The 17,440-nt window shown below is 35.6% G+C and overlaps 1 long non-coding RNA gene across 1 annotated transcript in view; it reads left to right on the top strand.

Annotated features, from left to right (window-relative positions):
• The window catches only part of LOC135969043 (uncharacterized), a 309,091-nt gene extending 293,402 nt beyond the window's left edge, over positions 1-15,689 (top strand). Inside the window, exon 3 of the long non-coding RNA XR_010584100.1 lies at positions 15,626-15,689. This is a non-coding gene — a long non-coding RNA (uncharacterized lncRNA). The remainder of the gene's footprint in view (positions 1-15,625) is intronic.
• The last annotated feature ends 1,751 nt before the right edge of the window (positions 15,690-17,440 follow it).

The following is a 17,440-nucleotide window of genomic DNA, read 5'->3' as shown; positions in this document are numbered from 1 at the left end:
ACATGGACTCATCCTTTTTTATGGCTGCATAGTATTCCATGGTGTATATATATATTTAATCCAGTCTATCATTGATGAACATTTGGGTTAGTTCCAAGTCTTTGCTATTGTGAATAGTGCTGCAATAAACATATGTGTTCATGTGTCTTTATAGTAAAATAATTTATAATCCTTTGGGTATATACCCAGTAATGGTATTGCTGGGTCAAATGGTATTTCTAGTTCTAGATCCTTGAGGAATTGCCACAGTGTCTTCCACAATGGTTGAACTAATTTAAACTCCCACCAACAGTGTAAAAGTGTTCCTATTTCTCCACATCCTCTCCAGCATCTATTGTTTCCTGACTTTTTAATGATCGCCATTCTAACTGGCATGAGATGATATCTCATTGTGGTTTTGATTTGCATTTCTCTAATGACCAGTGATGATGAGCTTTTTTTCATATGTCTGTTGACTGCATAAATGTCTTCTTTTGAGAAGTGTCTGTTCATATCCTTTGCCCACTTTTTGATTTTTTTTTTCTTGCAAATTTGTTTCAGTTATTTGTAGATTCTGGATATTAGCCCTTTGTCAGATGGATAAATTGCAAAAATTTTCTCCCGTTCTGTAGGTTGCCTGTTCACTCTGATGATAGTTTCTTTGACTGTGCAGAAGCTCTTTAGTTTAATTAGACCCCACTTGTTAATTTTGGCTTTTGTTGCCATTGCTTTTGATGTTTTAGACATGAAGTCTTTGCCCATGCCTATGTCCTGAATGGTAATGCCTAGGTTTTCTTCTGGGGTTTTTATGGTTTTAGGTCTTATGTTTAAATCTTTAATCCATCTTGAGTTAATTTTTGTATAAGGTGTAAGGAAGGAGTACAGCTTCAGTTTTCTGTATATGGCTAGCCAGTTTTCCCAACACTGTTTATTAAATAGAAATTCTTTCCCCATTGCTTGTTTTTGTCAGGTTTGTCAAAGATCAGATGGTTGTAAATGTGTGGCATTATTTCTGAGGCCTCTGTTCTTTTCCATTGGTCTATATATCTGTTTTGGTACCAGTACCATGCTGTTTTTGTTACTGTAGCCTTGTATAGCTTGAAGTCAAGTAGCATGATTCCTCTGACATTGTTCTTTTTGGTTAGGATTGTCTTGGCTATGCAGGCTCTTTTGGTTCCATATGAAGTTTAAAGTAGTTTTTTCCAATTCTGTGAAGAAAGTCAATGGTAGCTTGATGGGGGTAGCATTGAATCTATAAATTCCTTTGGGCCATATGACCATTTTCATGATATTGATTCTTCCTATCCCTGAGCATGGAATGTTTTTCCATTTGTTTGTGTCCTCTCTTATTTCCTTAAGCAGAATATAGGAGCTGGTTTTTTGAAAAGATCAACAAAATAGACCGCTAGCCTGACTAATAATGGAGAAAAGAGAGAAGAATAAAATAGATGGAATAAAAAATGATAAAGGGGATATCACCACTGATCTTACAGAAATACAAACTTCTATCAGAGAATACTAGAAACACCTCTATACAAATAAACCAGAAAATCTAGAAGAAATTGATAAATCCCTGGACACATACACCCTCTGAAGTCTAAACCAGGAAGAAGTTGAATCCCTGAGTAGACCAATGACAAGTTCTGAAATTGAGGCAGTAATTAATAGCCTACCAACCAAAAAAGAGGCCAGGACCAGACGGATTCACAGCCGAATTCTACCAGAGGTACAAAGAGGAGCTGGTACCATTCCTTCTGAAACTCTTCCAAACAATAGAAAAAGAGGAAATCCTCCCTAACTCATTTTATGAGGCCATCGTCATCCTGATACCAAAACCTGGCAGAGACACAACAACACAAAAAGAAATTTCAGACCAATATCCCTGATGAACATCGATGCGAAAATCCTTAATAAAATACTGGCAATCCAAATCCGACAGCATATCAAAAAGCTTATCCACCACAATCAAGTTGGCTTCATCCCTGGCATGCAAGGCTGCTTCAACATACATAAATCAATAAATGTAATCCATCACATAAACAGAACCAATGAAAAAAACCACATGATTGTCTCTATAGATGCAGAAAAGGCCTTCGAAAAAATTCAACCCCCCTTCAAGCTAAAGACTCTCAATAAACTAGGTATCGATGGAATGTGTCTCAAAATAATAAGAGCTATTTATGACAAACCCACAGCAAATATCATACTGAATGGGCAAAAACTGGAATCACTCCCTTTGAAAACTGGCATAAGACAAGGATGCCTCTCTCTCCCTGGTCAGAACTTCCAATACTATATTCAACATAGTATATTCAACATAATATTGGAAGTTCTGGCCAGGGCAATCAGGCAAGAGAAAGAAATAAAGGGTATTCAAATAGGAAAAAAGGAAGTCAAATTTTCTCTGTTTGCAGATGACATGATTGTATATTTAGAAAACCCCAACATCTCATCCCCAAATCTCCTTAAGCTGGTGAGCAATTTCAGCAAAGTCTTAGGATACAAAATCATTGTGCAAAAATCACAAGCATTCCTATACACCAATAACAGACAAATAGAGACAAATAACGAATGAACTCTCATTCACAATTGCTACTAAGAGAATAAAATCCTAGGAATACAACTTACAAGGGATGTGAAGGACCTCTTCAAGGAGAACTACAAACAACTGCTTAATAGTCTCACTTCCTAATACTGATACAATGGCAATTAAATTTTGACATGACCTTCAGGGTAATTGAGGAAGAATCATGATGCTTGCAAGAGCTTTTGGGCATTGTCAGTTAAACAACAAATTGTGGTTGAATTTGTAGTTTTTAACTCATTGATAATATAGAGACTTCCAAAATGCCAATCATAATAAAACAGCAACAACACCCAGAATCCAAACACTCTTGCAGAGTCAATATGTACCCATCTCTGACACTGGAATAAAAACTCAAATTCACCCTCCTGAAAGTGGAGTGAAGTAGCTCTATTTGAAAAAATACTTGAATTCTTATCTTTCCAGAGCCACTCAAAAGTTCCTGACAACATAGCTCAAAATACAGTTTCAGAGCAGTGATTTCACACTGGAATAGAGGGTTTGAAAGGATCGTAAGGTTTACTAGCCCAAACCCTGCTCAAGTTGAGTCTTGAGATCAACCTTTTTTCCCTTTATCAAAGGGGGTACTAATCCAGTTTTTAACACTGTCTGCTACTTCTATGTCAGCTGAATATCGTGATGTTCATAATTCATTATTTATGTCCAAATAGACAGTGTGATATTATGTATATTTTGTTCAGGTTAAAGTTCAATTTTAGGAGCAGTTGGTTGTTTAGATTAAATAGATTATTAATGATCATTGATATTATGACATGGATAATCTACATTTCAGAGATTGGTAACTAGCTTCTTTCAGAAAGACCAGACTGCAGAGCCAGGTTTTTCAAGTACTTCTGTCATTCTGTTTCTACCAACATCTGAGGCTTTTGATGATTAGCATACAGAATGTCAGAAAATAGGCTTTTATTGGTGAAATTTGTTACTTGTTAATTAGTATGCTGTATTGTTAGAAAGGGGCTCTTTCTAGAGAAGTGAAAGTCAGTGAAGATACAAATATGAGTACTGGCTAAAGCATTTTAGAGTCTCTCTCCCAACTTGATGAAAAGGTTTTAGAAAGTAGTGAGGCATCACTGTCAAGTTGATCTCAGTTTGAATAGCCACTTTTCGTGGAATTAGAAGATTTCTAGTGGACTGAGAAGATTTCTAGTTGCCTGAGGTCAACTATAAAGACAATAATATTATGCTTCTAGAGTAGTATTGTGTCTTCCTTTAGTTTCCTTTCATTCAATGTAGTGGTAGAAGCAACTAATAGGGCAAAGGGCTAAGCCTTTATTGAGCTTAGAGAACAGATTTGTGATTGATTTAGTTCCTGTTTGATAGGGAGTGTTTAATTCATGTATAAGTGGCAGAATTTGGTCTGAGACTTGCTCTCATTATAACCTGAAAGTGAGATTGAAGAAAAGTAGATAAACCTGGCTTACCTCAAGCTTCCTTAATGATAACTCTTATCTACTATACAGAACCTAAGAGTTGTGCATGATCAAATTGGTTTAGATCACTTTGCAGCAGACTTTCCCTGTAACTGCACTGATTAATAACTATTAAGTGAAAGTATCAAACAGAAAGGAGAGATGAGCCCAAGGAAGGTGTTTTATTTCTGACTTCAGTCTCCTTGTTGGCATTTGTTGAGTTAATGCCTTTAGGGCTGGACTATCAGAGGACGATCAAAGCTTGGGTTCTTATGGGAAATGAACGATATTTTCTGCCTTTCCCTATGTATCCTTAATTAAAGCCTTTGAGAAGGAGGAGTGCAAGGATTAGATAGAGGAGGATTTTGTTGTTTTTTGTTCAAGAATATGCTAAATATCACAGATTTATGCTTTTTTGTTCTTTCTGATTTACAACAGGAAGACCGCTAATAAAAAGTTAGAAAAACGGTGATATATTTTTAGTTTCTAGGAGAAAAGTGTGTGTAGTAGAGGGAGACTGAAAAATAAAAGGCCTGAGGTATGAGAAATGTCCTCTACATAGACCTATTGCAGGACTATTTTATAGGCTTCTGAAATATTGGCAAATGGCTTCTCAGAAAAGATAATAGTCTCATTTGACTCCATCCCCTTGGAATTATTTGAGTCAGTTAAAGAAAAAAAAAAAAATCTAAGTAATAAGAAAGGGACAATGGTACTTCTAGACCAAGTTAGTCTGACACATACCCAGACCAAACTTCAGAGAGAAAATGAAGGGGTGTAGAGGTGGGTTTCCAGATAATGTTAACAAAAACCTTGTAGATCCTAGAGAACCAGGTCAATTCAATAAAAAGTAATTAAAAATATATAAATCCTTTAGGTTTGCTCATTTCTGTCACTGAATAATGACAAATTATCCCCTGAAAGTTGAGATTTAGACTAACCCTCTCTATGAATATTGCCTGGTTAGCACTGACCTATTGCTGCCTCCACTCTTTATTCCCTACAACCACCATCTTCACTTCTTTGTATTCAAAATTCCTAAGCCCTTGTATTTGCTTTTCCTTTCAGCTCCATTAGTTTCCATTTGTTAATATTCCTTGAGCTTTTCAAATATTGTTGATTATTCTTTCCAGATTAGTCTATAAACTACCAGCTTTAAGTACTCTGTTATTTCTGTTTTATTATCAAAGGCTCTAGAACAAGGGTCTAATTTTATTGCTTTGGAATAAAATATCAGAAAGTTATTTAATATTACTTACATAGCCTGTTTAGATTATTTTAATTAGGAACAGAATGGAGATTTAAAAATAGTCAGTGATTTAGAATTGTAATTCTTCAATCTCCAAGAGTCTTTTGTGTTAACCTACCCTAGGTGCGGGTTAAAACTAGGTGAATGAGAACAGAGAAGAGAGAGAGAGAGAGAGAGAGAGAGAGAGAGAGAGAACACAGTACTGCCTTGCACTGCCTTGCTTAGCATTGGTGAGAGAAGGAGACTGTTGTGTTGAACATTTCTGGACAACTATTGGAAGGATAGGAAGATAGTGAAGACTAAGTATGCTTTTTATATAATGGTAGTCTATAGAACTCTTCCATTTTGGAATTGATAATTCAAGACATTATCAATTGTCCCATTTGGAATTAATAATTCAAAAGCATTATCAATTGTTCCATTAGAAAATCTCCAACTTTAGTGAGGATCCTATCATTCCCATTTACTCTTAAAGGCTTCCCAACTCATGTTCTGTGTAGTCTAGTAATCTAGTTCTCCAGAATTTACAAACTGTGGCTCTTATTTGATAGTTCAAATAACTTTTCAATGAGCATTATTTCCATACGCCTTTCACCTTATGCTTCAGCTTCATAATACTGATAAATTTAATGTATTTTCCTTCCATATTGGCTATTTACAGAGATAGACTTATGTCTTTACTTCAATAAATTCACCTTTTATAATTTTCACACATGATAATCCTCATTCATAGACAATATTTTAATAACATTCATAAATCCAAGTTGGGGACATTATATGGTGCCACGGGTGAAGTGTATTCTGTTTTTATTTTATTTTTGATGACAGAAGAGCTACTTGCCCCTACCATAATGCGAGCTGATTGATTATAGGAGACTCCCATAGGCTTTAAAGTAAGCTGACTATGAGCTGTAGTAACCAAGCATTGCTTCCTATGATAGAGCAAGGAAAATGGCAATTGGCTTCATGAGCAAGTCCTTGTCATCTCATTAAAAGACTTAAACTGTTTGTTGGTTAAATTGTTAGGTCACAAATGAGAATCTTGATCTCGTGGTATGGAGAAAATATTCAGTTGTCTGGAAATAGACTTTATAGTGAAGCCATTTTATTAAGAACATTTCTGACACTACTAGCATGATTCCTAAAAAGGAGAGAAAATACCACAACAAAGGAAATTTCCATTTTCTACTTGGGATGCATGGATATTGCATGCAAAACAACTGACTATTTTAGTGTGTCGTTTATTGGACATGTAAATATATGTAGTTTTAATGCCATTAGTATTATACACACTTACTGCACAACTGTTTTGTGCTGACTTTAACTGCATGTCTCTCCCTGGTTTATTATTACATTTATCATTTATACATAGATAACAGGCTGTGTTTGCAGAATATCAATTTGTTTGCTTTTCATACTGCATTGTAGCACAATGTCTTATGAGATAAACAGTTAACATTTCTTAATTTGGATTCTAGCATTTGCAACCATTTAAACTAATATTGTGTGGTAACATACTTTCTCTTTATATTTGGAGAAATAAAAGGTTTTCTGAGCAAATGAATATAGAACCAAAGATTAGAATGACACTGTTTACATTGCTTAGTAAAACAAGTTTCTTTGAAAAAAAATTTAAAATACTTATTTGAAACCAAAACTTGGAGTCCTTCTTGTTACAAATTTTTATCTGTACTTTGAAGCAGGTTTCCTAGGAACCAACTGCACAATACTCCTTTAGGCTCATTTATATTAGCATGCCTACTTGAGATAATATAACTGCATTTCTTTACAAATATTTTGTCAATTCAAACTGACTGATATGGTTTGGCTATGTCCCCTCCCAAATCTCATCTTGAATTGTAGTTTCCATAATCTTCTTGTCCTGGGAGGGACCCAGTGGGAGGTAACTGAATCATGGGAGCGGTTACCCCCATGCTGCTGTTCTCATGATAGTGAGTGAGTTCTCACGACATCTATGGTTTTATAAGGGACTTTTTCTCCTTTTGCTCTGCACTTCTTGCTGCTACCATGTGAAGCAGGACATGTTTGCTTCCCCATCAACCATGATTATAAATTTCCTGAGGCCTCTGCAGCCATGCTGAACTCTGAGTCAATTAAACCTCTTTCCTTTGTAAATTACCCAGTCTTAGGTATGTCTTTATTACCAGCATGAGAATGAACTAATACATTGACCATTCAAATTTATTTCACTACAGTAAGCTATATTAGAAAAAATACTTGATGAGGACTCAGGTAACCTAGATTCTACTCATAGCTGTGACCATTGCCAACTATATGACCTTAAGTCACATAATTTCATTAGTCCTTGGTTTTCTAATTTGAAAAATGAGAAATGTGTCTTCTTACTCCAAAATGTAATGATTCTTTGCAGTTTCCTAAATTAGTCAGGATTTATGTGTATATCATATTTCAGAAGTAGCAAATCTATTAATATAAGGGATGTGAAAATCATGGGTTTCTTAACAAAACCCTTCTCAGAGAACTTGCTTCATCCATAATTCCTAATTGGAAGTTATCAATATGATTCCAAACTCTGGCCTTTGGCTGATTGGATTAGAGATGAATACCTGGACCAAGGTGGACCTATTAGATAATGAGTATTTTCTCATTTTTTCTTATTTGGAATGAGGTACTGAGTAAGTAGGACAATTAAGCAAAGGACATTTAAAGAAAAAGATCAAATGAAATTTTGACTGGAAAATTTCCAGTCAAATTTGGAATCTGACAGCTCCAAAAAAGTCTAAGCCATAGTAAGACTGAAAGTATGGAGGATCAGAGATCCGGGAGTGAAAACATAGGCCTATAATGAGAAATTGGAGAATAAAGTATATACATGATAGAAACAAAGACAAGATAACCTATGACCCACAAAAGATAGGAAAAATCTTTTCAGTTCCTGACTTCAGTTTCAGTCCCAGCATAGCCAATTAGTATTTTGAGCTCAGTCCTTGGATGTCTACAGGATTGTCTGTTATATCCATACAATAAACCTGTCTTGACTTATTCTATCATTGGAATTCTGATATGTCATTAAGAAGATTATATAATTAATCACCAACTCATTTTTATTTAAAGTTATACATCAGTATTGTATTAGGTGCTATGGAGGAAGCAAAATTTGAAATGAAGCTCAAGACATGGTCTTTTTGATTAAAATCTTAAAAATTGTTTTGGGGTGAAAAACCTAACACACTTAAAAAAGAGTGAATGCTATTTGCCTGTATTTAGTTTATTTAAAATAAATAAAAATATGTAGCACATATAAACTATAGTAATACTATGTATATGTTTCAGTCATTATAACTGATATGTGCTTATAATTGTTATATGGTGAATAAAAATAATTTATACAAATATATGTACATGATATTTGTTGTAAATTTGTCTGTGTTGCTTGGAGGATGCATAAATATTCACCGAGATCAGTGCTTGGGGAAAAATAATGCATTGTTCCTGCAATACTAACACTTCTATTTTATGTAGAAATCAAGAAGTTAGGCCAGGTGCGGTGGCTCACGCCTGTAATCCCAGCACTTTGGGAGGCCAAGGCAGGCAGATCACGAGGTCAGGAGATTGAGACCATCCTGGCCAACATGGTGAAACCCCATTTCTACTAAAAATACAAAAATTAGCTGGGTGTGTTCGCATGTGCCTGTAATCCCAGCTACTCAGGAGGCTGAGACGGGAGAATCGCTTGAACCAGAGAGTCGGAGGTTGCAGTGAGCCGAGATTGCGCCACTGCACTTCAGCCTGGTGACAGAGCAAGACTCCGTCTTAGGGAAAAAAAAGAGAAAAAAATCAAGAAGTTAAATTGTTTTTCATGATTCATGCAGAATATGATATGAATAGGGAAACTCAAATTGGCCGTTATATTTCTATGAGAAGTTTATTCATTTATTATCTTTTCTCAACTAATTCTGTGAAATCTGTATTGTTTGTTGTTTGTGGCCACAGAAGTCTCTATACAGTTTGCTTAGTGGTCAGATAATGATTAGACAGAGGTTTTCTTAAGTGCCTGGTACCAATATGTCTGCCATTCTTTGCCAACGAGGGTGTGTGTGTGTGTGTGTGTGTGTGTGTGTGTGTGTGTGTGTGTGTTGGGGCATGCTTTTTATACTCAGCTGATCAGTTTACAATTCTGCCTTACTCTTCACTTCCTGTTATTTCAGAGACTAACGGTAAGCCTGAAGTGAGAGTTTAGGTCTTTCTTTGGCATGAGCACAACTTTACACATGTAAACAGCCCTAGTCATGTGTGCACCCTTCTAGATTCCCAGGAATATGTCAGAGATTTTCAGATCCCATGCACATCTCATTCTCCAGCTTCTCCTTTGAAGTTTTTGGTTAGCCTCGTGTTTGCACCATCTCTTATCCACTGCCTTAGCTGAGATGCTCAACAATTGTGTCTGACGATTTTTTTTCCAACAGAAATTCCCAGAAAAAAAAGTATGTTTGCACTGAGCAAACTTCAGATCTGGTCACATAAGGAAAGCCTCATACACGGTGTCCTCCAAGTAACCCCCAAAAGGAATTACAGTTTTCTGTTTGTCTTTTAAGGGTCTCCTAACCCATTCTATCGTCTCTACATGTTGCCAAATTTCTGGTTTTCACCATAGTGAGGGATTTTTTTTCTTAGAGCTGTTACAGAGTTTGGTAGGAGGTTATAGGATAAGGCAATTTAAAGAACAGCAAATTAAGCTTGCTGATCTTATTGAGATTCAGCTATTTTTCTTGAATGAACACTACCTAAATTGCTGCAAGGATCTGGTTAATTTACAGAGTTCTGAAATTACTGGTTATGCCACCTTTTTTTTTTCTTTTTTGCAAGTGTTCTCATTGCTTTTACAAAGGACAGAATTTTCAGAGCTCCATACTCTACCGTTTTCACTGACATTACCTCGCCTCCTTTGTCTTTCCTTCTATTTTCTCTCACTACAGAAAGCCTTTCTCTGCTTCAGCTTGCATGTAAACAATCTTATCAAGCCCACATTGATAAGTTTATTGTACCTCGGTTCAAGTGACAAGTCTGACTGAAAATGAAACCTCACAACTCCCGTTCCAAATTCTAGAGAGAGAGGGAATCTGATTGGTGGAATGTTTGCGCAATATTCAACCTTGTCCAATTAAATATGGTCAGGGCAACAGTGTCATGTAACATTAACATAGAATAGAGAAGCATTACTCTAAGAATAAGAACGTATTTGGGCTTGTTAGGAACATCAAATGGTATCTATTACATGATAATATCCCTAGATCTAGCAAAGAATAGAGTCAATATACTGTAAAATTATGAGTAAATGAAGCACGAAGGAAAATATTAGGAAATTTTAGTTACCACAAACTTGGATGAAAAAAACAGAAACTATAAAAGGGGAAAGTCTCTTTTATTATTACTATCCAGAGGCGACTTATTAACATGTTGATATACACTCAGCCATCTGCATCTATGGGTTTGGCATCCATGAATTCAACCAACCGAGGATTGAAAATATCAGAAAAATAAACAGAATAATTATACAACAATAAAATAATGCAAATTAAAAACAATATAATATAACAACTATTTACATAGCATTTACATTGTTTTAAGTATTATAATTAACCTAGAGACGATTTAAAGTGCACAGGCAAATGTGTGTAGGTTATACACAAATACTATATCATTTATTTCAGGAACATAGGCATCCATGAATTTTGATTTCCATGGGGGTCCTTTCAGCAATTCCCCTCTAAAATGGAGGGACAACTGTATATCTTTCTAGTCATATACAAATATGTTCTGAGAAATTTCCCATATCATTAAATATCCTTCTAAAATTTGAAAGTTTAAGTATTCACAGTATTCTCTCTCTAATTCCAAGGTTCTCTAGGCCTCAATAGTCGTGGGTAGCAATGGTTTCACCTTAACCATTATAAACCAAATTTTATGAGTTATTTTCTTTACCTGCATAATGTAGGACTTCAAATATCCACAACATATTTTCAATGTTTACAGGAATTGTGTTATTCATGATTATTAACATCATTCTACATAAATCATTGTGTACATATTTATACATTTAGAGTTAATTCTCAGAATTTTTTTTACTACTTGGTCAGAGTATGAATATGTTTGGTACTATTGTAACTTGCCTAATTGCCCCTTAGACTTTATTTTTAACAGCTTTCTTGTAATGGGATTTTCTAAAATCTGATATAAGAAGATTTTCCATGTGTCTAAAATCTTTATTGCACCGACTTAAGTAATCTATTTTTCTGAATGTTGTACAATGTTTCTTGAAGAATCTACATTTATTGCAACAAATTGTATAGGCCATTCCCCCACTACCCTGTGAGGTGAAAAAATCACCTATGGGTACAATGTTCACTATTTGGGTAACGGGTACGCCAGAAGCCCAGTTCCCACCAGTATGCATTATATCCATGTAACAAACATGCATATGTAACCCCTCATTCTAAAATAAAATAAAACTGTTTACAAATAATATTTCAATTGTCACATAATAATTTGCCACCTCAATTTACTGTATAATACCAACATTTTTGTTTTATTTTTAATAATAATTTTATATTCTGTTTAAAGAAACTTTGCATCCATGAATGAAGATACTCTTTGTTGTATTATAGCTACTGAAGGAATGTTATTGAAGTCCCCGAAAGTGTAGAGATGGCTATTTACTACCTCTCAATGGGTATCTTCTCTGGGTGTAAGCTCCTGTTTTAATCTTCAATGTTCAAGGCAATGTTCATCCAATTTATGCTGCTGCACATTCAGAAAGTCAATTTATCAAGACTCTCTGATCTTGGGCAATAATTATGGTATGCTCCCTAGAGTTACATGTCTTTCATTTGACTGCTTTTTTAAACTGGCAAATCTGTGTTTTTTTCTTTCTTGGATCTTCTTGTTTTATTTTATAAGTGTAAAACTGCAAGGAATTAAAGAGCCAGTATGCATAGTAACATCAATAAGTGCAAATTTTGAAGTGAAGATGTACAGGTTTTGTTTGAAAGACTGAACTTTACTGGATTAAATTGAAATACAGTTTGTTTCAATATGGCTGAGAAGAAATAAACAGTCTGAAGCTGGGTAGTTCATTGGTGGGAACATTATGCCAAATACTACTAATTTTAGCAATAGTTTTCGTTCAATTTTCTTCAAGATCTAATTACTTATGTGTAAATAGAAAGCATTCTAGTCTCCAGAGTTTCAAATACATATCATATTCCCTAACCTTAAGATGTCCCCTTTTTTCCAATCTACAGATTCAAACAGATGAGTCTAACAGGTGGCCCTTTATATAAATTGAAACATCAGCTATGTTAATATAGTTATTAGATTAAGTAGTATACATACTTAATTTACTTGCATTTCCCCAAATCTTTCCAGCCTCTGAACAGAAGGAGCAATGATATTCAAGTTTCACTCACTCTTGCTTTCCTTTATGTCACTGTCTTACATGGACTTCTCTGAGTGAAGAAATACATGTTTAGGTGTTATTGTTGCTTCAATGGACTTCCTAATTTCCTGCTGGGTCCTAGCACCATTCAGTTGGGTACTTATATAGTAGCACAACTGAGGCACTGAAAGTGCCACAGTATGCTGTAAAAAAGTCTATCCTTCTTCTTTTTACATTACCTTCTACTTTGTAACAGAATAATGTGAAGATTAACATCACATAATCCTCAGTGGAGGAGATATGTTCTCTTTCTCCAGAATCAACTGGAGTCAATGACTTGTATGCACTCCATATCCCCTCAAGTGGACCATTAAAAGTTTTAGACTGGGTCAGGGAAAGGAGTTTACAAGTTCATTTTGGCGAGATCAGAGGCAGACAGAGAATCAGGAGGCTCCTGCCATGGCCCAGGTTAAGGATTATGGTGCCTGAAATGGGATGTCAATAGTGAACATGGAGAAAAGTAGATGGATTTAAGACATGTTAAAGAGTTGGAAGCAAAAGAACTGGGGTCTGCGTGTGTGTATGTGTGTGTGTGTGTGTGTGTGTGTGTGTGTGGTGCCTTGTACCAAGTGATGTGTTTGCCACTGAAAACATGCAGGGTAGCTAAACATGACTTCACTTTAGTTCCTTTCTAGACACAGGAGTTGATTCAATGCCTGCCCTGACATCTCCTTAATAGTGTCTATTTATCCCTGAGCATTTCTCAGGGAACTGTGTTTCACACCATTCCCCACCCCACCACTCACTTGTTCTCTATTTCCTTTTTCTGAGGCTAGACAAAGGCAGAAAAATCTCCCATTTGTGGCCAAAATAGTAGCAGTAATGTAGCCACTCTTCTTTTTCGCTTTGAGTGAAAGCCCAAGGAAGACTTCGTTTTTCTCATGCAATCTGAATGTCTGAAAATGAGATATGAGCTGTTATTGTATTCTGAGATCCACTACTTTCCCAGCTCAAAAAGGTCTTATATGCAGTCAGTAATGATATATTATAGATAGAGGTCAGTCAGAGATAAGGCCATCCCTCTACTTATGTCATTTCTTTGCTCACACATATGAACATATGTTGTTAGATGCAGCCAGGCTACTTATTGGATGCTTTACTGCTTAGAAATTTCTTTCACCAGATACCCTAAATCATCACTCTTAAATTCAAGTTCCTCAGATCTCTAGGAAAGGGACACAATGCTGCCAGGTTCTTTGGTAACACATAACAAAAGTGACTATTGCTCTAGTTCCCAGTGAGTTCCTCATCTCCATTTGATCCCTATCAGCCTTTATTTTAGTCTTTTAACCAGTCCCTAGGGAGTTCCAAATTTTCCCTCCTCTTCCTGTCTTCTTCTGAGCCCTCCACAGTGTTCCAACCTCTGTCTGTGTCCTTTACCCAGTTCCAAAGTTGCTTCTACATTTTCAGGTATCTTTATAGCAATACCCCACTCCAATTTTTCAATATAGTACCAATTTTCTGATTAGTCCATTTATACTTTGGTATGAAGAAATTACAGAGATGGGTAATTTATAAAGAAGAGAAGCTGAATTGGCTCATGGTTCTACAGGCTGTGCAGAAAGCATGGCAGCATCTACTTCTTGGGAGGCCTCAGGGAGCTTTTACTCCTGGCAGAAGTAAAAGCAGGAGCAGGCATCTTACATGGCAGGGACAGGACCAAGGGGGGATGCTACGCACTTCTAAGTAACTGGAGCTCATGAGAATTCACTCAGTATACAGCACCAAGGGTTAATGGTGCTAAACCATTTATGAGAAATCAACTCCTGTAATCTCATCACCTCCCACCAGGCCCCACCTCCCACACTGGGGATTACAACTCAACAGGAGATTTGGGTGGGGCACAGATCCAAACCATATCACTGACTTCACCAATTTAGACTAATAAAGTAAGCAATGAATGTGGAGGTTTTGTTTTGATTCGTACTGAAGATCTAACAAGTGTCGGTTACTATGCTAGACTCCAGAGACGGAATAGTGGCAGAAATTAATGTGATACAGTCTTTGCCCTTAAGGAGGTTACAGACAGCTGTGACTAAATAATTACATTATAATGTCATAAGTCCTATTTCACAGATATTTATTAGTGCCATGGGATCACAGAGGAGCAAATAACTAACTCTGCCTATATTAACGAACTAACGATGAGGGTTTAAGTAGAACAGGTGTTATTTTTCTGAGACGCAAAACAGAAACAGTAATTTAAAAGATTAACCAGTCTTTAAAGTCATAAATGCTTTGTGTGTGTACATACAAAAGTCATGCGTGTGTTGAGTATTTCAGGAAATACATGCTGTATTGTATATTTTGGAGAGATAGTACCTGTTTTATTTAGGAAAATATTTTTAGTGTTTTTGTATTATTTATTTTTATTTATTTAACATAAAAGTGTTTATCATATTAACCCTATTCATTAAAAACAGTTCAGAATGTTTTTTTATTTGGCAAAACATCCTAACTACATTTCCTAAGTGTTGTTTTATAGATGTGTTGTTTTTAACACAAGTTAAAGTAAAGCCACTGTGTTTAAATTGTTCTTTTGTAGACTTACCTCCCTTCACTCATTTGAGCTTGAGAAGGCAGAATACATCTAGATATATGAGTAACAAATGCAGCCAAGCTAATATATCTTAGTCAGTTCTAGGCTTTGAAGAAAACCAATTTTAACCTTGGAAATTAATTGGAAATGGGGAAACTCTGACAACAGGAAACCGGTAACCAAGGCCACTTAAATTGGGTTATAAATGGAATTTCAAATGAAAAATGCTTTAAGATTTGATGGAACTAAGCAATCTAGTGACTCTAGTTTCCTAGGAAGAAGTGTTAAACTTCCTGACTATGGAAGAATAGCATATCCTAAGGGAGATTATAATTAAAGCATAACAGATTGTATTTTTCTTTTTCAGAGGAATTACAAAGATCAAGATGAATTCAGTGAAGCTTCCCATAGGACTGTTCAAAGATCTCCAGGTAAAGAAAACTTTGTTTTGGAAACTGGGGGAAAGAGGAAATGGAATTAAATAAGAGTCCACAGCACAAGTTAAGAATTTTAGAAAAGAGATAAAGGGAGCAGGAAAGTGAAATGAATTCATGCTCACAAAAGCAGTCAGAGATTAAAAAGGGGCACTGGTGATGGGAAGCCTTTATGATTATATCACAGAGAGATCAGAAACAGAATGGATTAGCTAATAAATTGGAGAAACTACAGTTAAAATGACTATTAAATAGGTGCATTTTCAAGTATATATTTAACAATAACAATTCATTCATTTTCTAAGAGTTATTTGAGCAAGTTGGAACTAATGGATACTAGGCAGAAAAGTGAACATCCAGGAGCTAGTAATTAAATGAGGTTAATTACATTAGGGAGTAGGAAACATCTAGGTTGGATTCTCGTGTCCTTTGTGTGAGTTCTGTTTTTATCTCAATATAAAAAGCTCAGTTCTGTTCCTAGGCAGCTAAGCAAAGTAGGAGAGTAGCAGTGAAAATCAGATATAAGCATGTTTAGAAGTATGGTAAATTCAGTATGGTTATGTCACAAGATGGAGATTTTACAGCTATTTGAGAATTTAGTAGTTATGCATAAGATAATATAAAATAATCATTGAAAAAAATGTGTTTCAAGGCATAATTAGTAGCTGGTCTCCAATAGGCTGTTAATAAATACTTCTGATGGATCAGATACTATTACCTCCCAAGTTACAGTACTTCAGGGAGAGCTAGTTGCATTAGACATACGTGTATCTCTCATGTATTTTGAAATAGCCCAAGGCATGGCAATAGAAAAGATAAAGTTGGGTGTTTTAAGTCTTCCTGATCCTTGTTCTTAGAATATTTCCAACCAAACTCATCATCCAAACTTTCCTAAACCTCTTCCATATCAAAATTTTATATATTCATGCCTAATCCTCTCAGATACTTACTCTCTGCTAGCCAACTAATCAACTAAACAAAACTACTGTGATCTAGTGATGATATATGCTTCTAGCTTACCTTACTCAAGAGTTAAGAATTTGAAAAAGGGTCTTCTGGATATTTACGACCTCAAGTTAAGACAAAAATTTTATTCCGATAATAAGAATTCTAGAGAAATATGGCAGGGCATCAGGACAGATTATTCGGACAGGTGAAACTTTCAAGCATCTTTTTAATCATATTACACAAACTCATTTTGTCTTTCAAACTAAAATTCATTGAGTATTTCATTATACTGTCTGCTATAATCTGTCTTATAGGTGTTTCACATGACTTAACTAGCTTAATTCTCTTAAAATAACTGATTTACTGATGGAGAAATGGAAACTGTAAGATTAACCTGCCTCATGTCACACAGTCGGTAAATTGCAGAGCTGGGACTCAGACTCATTTCTGTCTGGTTCCAGAGCTTTAGTTCTTAACCACTCTTCATAGTGCTTTTATATTGCATTAAGTTTTCGTGGAATGTTATAAGGAATGGGATAGGGCCAAAATATCTGAAAAATCTTTTATCCTAAATGTTGTCTATGTGTAGAAATATCAGTTAGGGAACTCCTGGCTTTTGTCTTTTCTGCATTCCCCCTTATTGTGCCTCTTACTCAGAGAAAGAAGAGTTAATTATCCAATTGGTAAATTTAAGAGAAAGAAATGGGCATACAGAACTCAATACGTTCTCCCTTCCTCTTTAAGCTCAGTCTTTCTTCAGAGACCATCCATTTTGCTAAGTTGCTTTGTGCCTTAAGTCT

Source organism: Macaca fascicularis, chromosome X (assembly GCF_037993035.2).
Source record: "Macaca fascicularis isolate 582-1 chromosome X, T2T-MFA8v1.1".
Classification (NCBI taxonomy): Eukaryota; Metazoa; Chordata; class Mammalia; order Primates; family Cercopithecidae; genus Macaca; species Macaca fascicularis.
This window is presented reverse-complemented; position numbering and strand designations above follow the sequence as displayed.